This window comes from Elephantulus edwardii, unplaced genomic scaffold (genome assembly GCF_000299155.1).
Source record: "Elephantulus edwardii isolate Elephantulus edwardi_28Jun2011 unplaced genomic scaffold, EleEdw1.0 scaffold00057, whole genome shotgun sequence".
Lineage (NCBI taxonomy): Eukaryota > Metazoa > Chordata > Mammalia > Macroscelidea > Macroscelididae > Elephantulus > Elephantulus edwardii.
In genome coordinates, this window is record NW_006399807.1 from 9,769,324 (window position 1) to 9,776,920 (window position 7,597).

Sequence of the window (7,597 nt, forward strand, 5' to 3'; positions counted from 1 at the left end):
AGGTGGATTGATTCAGTGACTGGGGTAATCGGGATGGGTGTGTCAGAGGCAGTGCAATTGGCACAGGATAGATCAGGGTTTAGGGCTGTTGTACATAGGGTCTCTATGAGTCGCAAGCGACTCGATGGTACATAACAACAGCAACAATTGTAAAATTTCCTTTCTTTTAGAGGTTATCTGGTTTGCTTGCTGTTCTTTTTCTATTTGCTGGAGATATTGGATTAAATAGTTAATTTTCATTCTTTCTTCCCTTTCAATATGTTTGCTGAATGCTATGAATTGACGTTGAAATTACTGCTTTTGCTGTATCACAGAGGTTTTGGTAAGTTATATGCTCATTATCATTTGTTTTACGGATTTTTAAATTTTTTTACATCAAGCAGGATGTTGTTTATATTCCCAATGAATAGGTTTGTCTGTATTTTTTCTGCCATTATCCTATTATTGATTTCTAGTTTTATAGAATTGTGATCTGAGAAAATATTTTGTATTATTTCAATGTTTTTAATTTATTGAGTCTTACTTTGTAACCTAAAATATGATCGATTCTGGAGAATGTTCTGTGCATGCTGAAGAACATATATAGGAATTTTTTTAAGGGTAAAATCCCCTGTATATTGTCCATTGCAAAGAGATCATAGAAAAATAAATAAGAAAAACAACACCAACAAGCTACAATGACTTCTTATAAGATTAAATACTTAGGAACTATTCTAACTAGAGACACTAAAAGACCTTTAGAAAGACAATTACAAAACACTACTATAAGAGAGACCAGTCAGTCCTTGGAGAAGGACATCATGTTTGCAAGGGTGGAGGGACAGTGCAAGAAAGAAAGACCCTTGATGAGATAGATTGATTCAGTGACTGGGATGATGGTGGTAGGCATGTCAGAGACAATAAGGTAGGCTCAGGACAGAGCAGGGTTCAGAGCTATTGTACACAGGGTTGCTATGAGTTACACGTGACTTAATGGCACATAACAACAACAATTAAAAGAAACAAACAAGCAAAAAAAGACTTAAAGTAATGGGAAAATATACCATGCTTATGGATAAGAAAACTCAATAACATAAAAATTACAATCCTAACAAGCAATCTACAAATTTTATGCAATTCCAATACAGATACTGATGTTATTCTTCAAAGAGATGTAAAAGGCAATTTCCAATTTTGTGTGCACAGAGACCTCAGATAAGCAAGGCACTACTGGAAAACAACAACAACCCCAAACAACCCAAGACAGGAGGCATCACACTCCTTGATCTCAAAGTCTACTACACAGCTACAGTAATCAAGACAGCATGGCCCTGCACAGTGACAGATACATAAATCAATGCAATAGAATAGAGAACCTGGAAATCAACCCACCTACTTACAGTCAGCTTATCTTTGATAAAGAGAAGAAGTCAGCTAAGTGGGGAAACTACATCCTCTTTAACAAATGGTGCACCATTTGCAGAAAACTGAAGCAAGATCCACACTTCACACCATACACTAAAACCAATTTAAAGTGGATCAAGGAATAAAAAAATCAAAGACTATATAGTTAATAAAAAAATAACTAGGGACAACTGTATAAGCCCTAATCTTTGGCTTAAGGAAACTTCTAAGAATGATGAAAAACTTACCACCAGGAGAGGATAAAATAGATGAGGGGGGCCTTCTAAAACTGAAATCCATATGCACATCAGAAAACTTCTCCAAAAGAGCTTTTACCTCTTTTGGAGGTAAAATTGGTAATGACATATCTGATAAGAAATTTCATATTCTAAATTTATAGAATTTATAGAATACTCTAGCATCTCAAAAATAAAAAGGCAAAAACATTCAATCACAAAATGGGCACAAAGAAGAAAGTCAAATGACAATACATGAAGAAATGTTCAAAATCCCTGGTTGTTGTTGTTAGGTGTTATCAAGTCAAGTATGCTGAAAAGCAACCCTAATAACTACAGATCTGAACCCTGTCCTATCCTGTGCTATCTTCATACTTGCTGACACACTGTAGTCCATTAAGGCAGTCACTGTGTCAATACACCTGATTGAGGGTCTACCTCTCTTTCACTGACCTTCTGACTTTCCAAGCATGATGTCCCTCTTCAAGAAATAGCCTCTCCTAGCAACATTCTTGACTTTTGTAAGACAAAGTTTTATCATCTTGCCTCCAAGGAGCACTCTGGCTACACTTCCTCTAAGACATATTTGTTATTTTAGCAGTCCATGGGATATTCAGTACTCTTATTCAACACTATAGCTCAAAGGTATCAATATCTTCTTCTGCCATCCTTATTAATTGCCCAGCTGTCAGAATAATAGCAAGCAATCAGCAATCTGACCTGAATCAGATGCACCCTAGCCCTCAAACTGACATCATTACTTCTCAATAATTTGGAGAGGTCCCTAACTGCAGACTTGCCATTGCAATTTGTTTCCTGGTTTCCTCACTGCTGGTACAAAGGGTGTTGATTGTGGATTCAAGTATGATGAAGTAATTGACAATTCCAAACTTTTCTCCATCAATCATGATGTTACCTATCTGTCCAGAGGTAAGAAGATTTGTTTTCTTGACACTGAGATACAATCCATACTGAATGCTGTATTTCTTGATCTTCTGAGACAAGGGCTTCAAGTTTTCCTCATTTTCAGCAAGCAAGTTTGTGTTATCTGCATAATACAGGCTATTGATGAGTCTTTCTCCAACCTTAATGTTGCACTCTACAGAGTCCAGCTTCTCAAATAATTTGCTCAGCATACAGATTAAATGTGTATGGAGAGAATAAAAACCTGACACTTTGTTGTTGTTATATGCCGTCGAGTCACTTGCGACTCATAGCGACCCTATGTACAACAGCCCTAAACTCTGCTCTGTCCTGTGCCAATTGCACTGTCTCCGACACACTCATCCCGGTTACCCCAGTCACTGAATCAATTCACCTCATAGAGGGTCTTCCCTTCCTGTGCTGTCCCTCCACCCTCTCAAGCATGATGTCCCTCTCCAAGAGCTGGTCCCTCCTTACAACATGTACAGAGTATGTTATACAAAGCCTCAGAATCCTTGCCTCCAAGGAGCCACCCGGTTTAACCCTTTCCAGGGTGAATCTGTTTGTTTTCCTAGCAGTCCATGGTACTCTCAATACTCTTCTCCAGCACCACAGCTCAAAGGCATCAATTCTCCTTCTATTATCCCTAGTCATTGTGCAACCCGACCCTAGTTATTAGAAAGATGCAAATAAAAAAAAAATAATGAGAAAACCCCACCCCCCAAACCAAAAGAACCATGCAATATCATCTGACCTCAGGAACAATAACAATGTTCAACAGGACAGCAAGCAACACATACTAGAAGAGATTGGAACACTCGTACACTGCTGGTGAAAATGTAATATAGTACAACCATTTTGGAAGGCAATCTGGTACCTCCTCAAAAAATTGGTAATAGAAATACCATTTGACCCAGCTATCCCTCTACTGGGAATAGATCTTAAAGAAACCAAAGCTGTGACACAAACAGATATACACACACCCATACTTAGTGCAGTATTATTCATGATAACAAAGACACAGAATCAGCACAAGTACACATCAACAAAGAAGTGAATAGAAACATTGTGAAACATTCACACAACGGGGTATTACACAGCATTGAAAAACAATGAATTTGCAAAATACTACAAAACATAGATGAGTCTGGAAGATATTATACTGAATGAAATATCTCAGTCACAAAAGGCCAAGTACTTCATAAGCCCACTACCATAAAAAAAGATAATGGATTGGGGCAAGGGAGAACAGAGAGAAAAATGAATAGATAATGAATATGACACTGGAATAAGTGAAGGGAAGGGCTATCTGATAGGATTTGATTAGACATTATATGAATGACAATTCACAATTTGGAATAAGACATGCATTACTGAGTGCATTACATAGCAGGTAATTGCCATATAGACATGATGATCAAAATAAACAACCCAACAGTGCTATAAGAGATAAAATGATTCGAATTGAGAACTCAGAAGTAAATTCATCCACTTGTAGACAGCTTGACTTCCACAAAGGACTGAAATCCATGAAATGGAATAGGGTAGGGGAAGAAGATGGTTTCTTAAATGATGTTGGTTAAACTAGATAGTCATTTTTCCCCCCCTCTTTACCCTCATGGCAGACAGCAGCTGAAACCCTCTACAATAAAGACACTGGCAACAAGCATAATAGATATGGATCGTAATCCTGTCATTATCTTTCAGAGAGATGAAAAAAATAATCACCATCTTCATATGGAAAGAAAAACACAAGGGAAACAAAGCATATTGAAGAAGAAAAGGCAGGAGGGCTTACACTTATTATTCTATTTTAGAATATACTAAATCATGTTTCTGTATTCAGCTGGATCACTTTTCTTGGGGATGAGAACAAATATGAATCTCTTCCAGCCAGTTAGCCAGGTAGCCCCAAATTTTTTGGCCGTACTGATGAGTATTGGAACAGCCAGAAGTTCAAGCTGGATTTAGACAAGCTGTGGTGCCAGAGATGTCATTGCTGATGTCAGATGTATCTTGGCTGAAAGTAGAGAATACCAGAAGGATATGTTAGTCTGAAGACTAAGGTGCTCCTCATACAGGCCATGGTCTTTGCAATTACATGCTATGCATCAGAGAGCTGGACAATGGCTAAGGATGATAGAAGGAGGGTTGATGTCTTTGAGCTTTGGTGCTGGAGAAGAGTAATGAATATACCATGGACTTCTAAGAGAACAAACAAGTTCATCCTGGAGAGAGTGATTCCAGGCTGCTCCTTGGAGGCAAGGATTCTGAAGCTCTGTCTGACGTAATTTGGACATGTTGCGAGGTGGGATCAATCCTTGGAGGGGGATGTCATGCTTGGGAGGGTGGAGGGACAGTGCAGGAGAAGAAGACCCTTGATGAGATGGATTGATTCAGTCACTGGGGTAATGGGGATAGGTGTGTCAGACACAGTGAGATTGGCAATGGATAGATCCGGATTTAGGGCTGTTGTACATAGGGTCGCCATGAGTTGTAGGTGACTCAACAGCACATAACAAGCAACATCTATCTGTGTTGTATTTGCTATGCAAAGGCATCTGACAGTGTAGGTCACAACAAATTACGGCTAGCATTCAAAAGAATGGGAACCCCAGAACACTTAATTGAGTTCATGCAAAACCTATATCTAGACCAGGAAGATATTGTCCAAACAGAATAGGGAATACCGCATGGTTTAAAATCAAGAAAGTTGTATGTCAAAGATGTATCTTTATACTTATTTAGACTGAAAGCAGTGCAAATCATTTGAGAAGCTGAATTTCATAAAGAAGAATGTGGCATCAGAATCAAAGGAAGACTCATCAACAGCCTGTGTTATGCAGATGATACAACTTGGCTTGCTTAAAGTGAGAAAGTCCTGAGGCACTTATTGAGGATGATCAAAGACTATTGTTTGTTGTTGTTATGTGTTGTCAAGTAGAGCTCTGAACCTGGCTGTATCCTGAGTCAACCTTATTATCTCTGACAGACCTACCCCCATTACCACAGTGACTGAATCAATTCATCACATCAAGAGTCTTCCTCTCTTGTGCTATCCCTCCACCCTCTCAAACCTAATGTCCCTCTCCAAGGAAATGGTCCCACCTTGCAACATGACCAAAATATGTCAGACAGAGCTTCAGAATCCTTGCCTCCAAGAAACAGCCTGGTTTAACTCTTTCCAGGATAAACATCTTTGTTCTCCTAGCAGTCCATAGTATATTCAATACTTTTCTCCAGCACCACAGCTCAAAGGCATCAAATCTCCTTCTGACATCCCTAGTCAGTGTCTGTAGCTTTCAATATGGGCTACATCTCAACATCAAGAAAGCAAAATCCTCACCACCGGGTCAATAGGCAACATCGTGACAGGTGGAGAGAAGAGTGTAGTGGTTAACAATTTCAACTTGAATGCATTCACAATCAACAACCTTGGCAACAGCAGTTAAAAAAAAACCCCAAAAGACATAATGTGTTAGGAAAGTCTGTTGTCAAGGACCTTTTTTTTGAAGGTGCTGAGGAGCAGTGATGTCAGTTTGAAGACTAAAGTGCACATGATCCAAGTTGTGGTCTTTTACATTACTTCCCATGTCTCTGAAAGTTGGACACTGACTAATGATGGCAGAGAACAACATATGCCTTTGAGCTGTGGTATTGGAGATGAGTACTGGCTAGCCCATGGAAAGCCCAAAGAACAAGGAGGTGTTCTTGGAGAAGATGTAGCCAGAGTGCTCCTTGAAGGCAAAGGTGGTAAAACTTTATCTCACATACTTTGGCATGTTTTGAGGAGAGAGACACCAGTCCTTGGAAAAGGACATCATATTTAGAAGGTTGGAGGGTCAGTAAAAGAGAGGAAGACCTTCAGTAAGATGGATTGACCCAGTGGCTGAAGCAACAGATTCAAGTCTATCACGGACAGTGAGAATGGTGCAGGAAAGGGCAGTGTTCAGGCCTGCTGTTCATAAGGTTGAGTTGTGGTTAACTCAACAGCACCTAAAAACAACATCATGTGTAGAAAAGAGGAGGACCAGCAAAGGAGCGGAAAACACACAGGATGTGGACTGACACAGCCACTGCAACAATGAGTTAAAACATGCCAGAGTCTGTGAGGAGGACACAAGTTTGGGTAGCCTTTCATTCCGCTGTTCACAGAGTCACTGTGAGTCAACGCTACCTCAGAGGCACCTAACAACTACTATCTCTTTTTGTTTGTTTGATTAAACATTTTTAAATTTTTTTTTATTTTAATGAGTTTATAGAGACTTTGGATTTCTATTCATTCACTGTTACACACTTTCCTCCCTGTCCACCCACTCTCCCAACAGTTCGCTTTTCTCTTTGAAAAGTAGAAGAAAGATTCTTTCATTGTTATACAGCTGCCCTCCTCTCCTGGCCCCCAGTCCACTCCACTACGCAGCTTTCATTCTGGACTCTTCTCATGACAATAATACCTAATCACATATTCCTCCTAAACAGTTCTCTCCCTCATGTATTTCACTGCAGTATATATTATTTACCTCCTCTTCTTAGTTCCCTCCGAACCCCGATGTCAGTCCCATTTTACAACAGTGGCACTATGCAGTATTTGTCCTTTTTTGACTGAGATATTTCCCTCAGCGTAATGTCCTCCAGGACATTTTGTATAATATTTCATGAGTTCCTTGTTTTTCAATGCAGTGTGGTATTCTAGTGTGTGAATATACCTCAGCTTCTCTGTTTGTTGATGGGCATTTGGGTTGTTTCCAACTCTGCTATTATGAACAAAGCTGCAATAAACATGGGTGTGCATATATCTGCTTGGGTGGCAGTTCTAGTTTCTTTAGGGTATATTTCCAGTAAGAACAACTATCACCATGTAAAAGATATGTCCTACATCTATTTTGGTCTTTTGTCATGAGTGTTCAGTGCATATATCAAATTGATTCTTAAGACAATCTCTAAATTAAGGGAGGATTCTCACCACTGGACCAATTGGTAGCATCAGGATGGATGGTGAAGAGATTGAGATTGTACACAGCTTTAGTTTGCTTGGCTCCACAGTCAACACTCTT

The 7,597-nt window shown here is 39.4% G+C and overlaps 1 protein-coding gene across 1 annotated transcript in view; it reads right to left on the reverse strand.

Moving 5' to 3' along the window:
- Window positions 1-7,597, reverse strand: part of ADCY10 (adenylate cyclase 10 (soluble)) — a 135,111-nt gene that overhangs the window by 25,820 nt on the left and 101,694 nt on the right. The window lies entirely within an intron of this gene.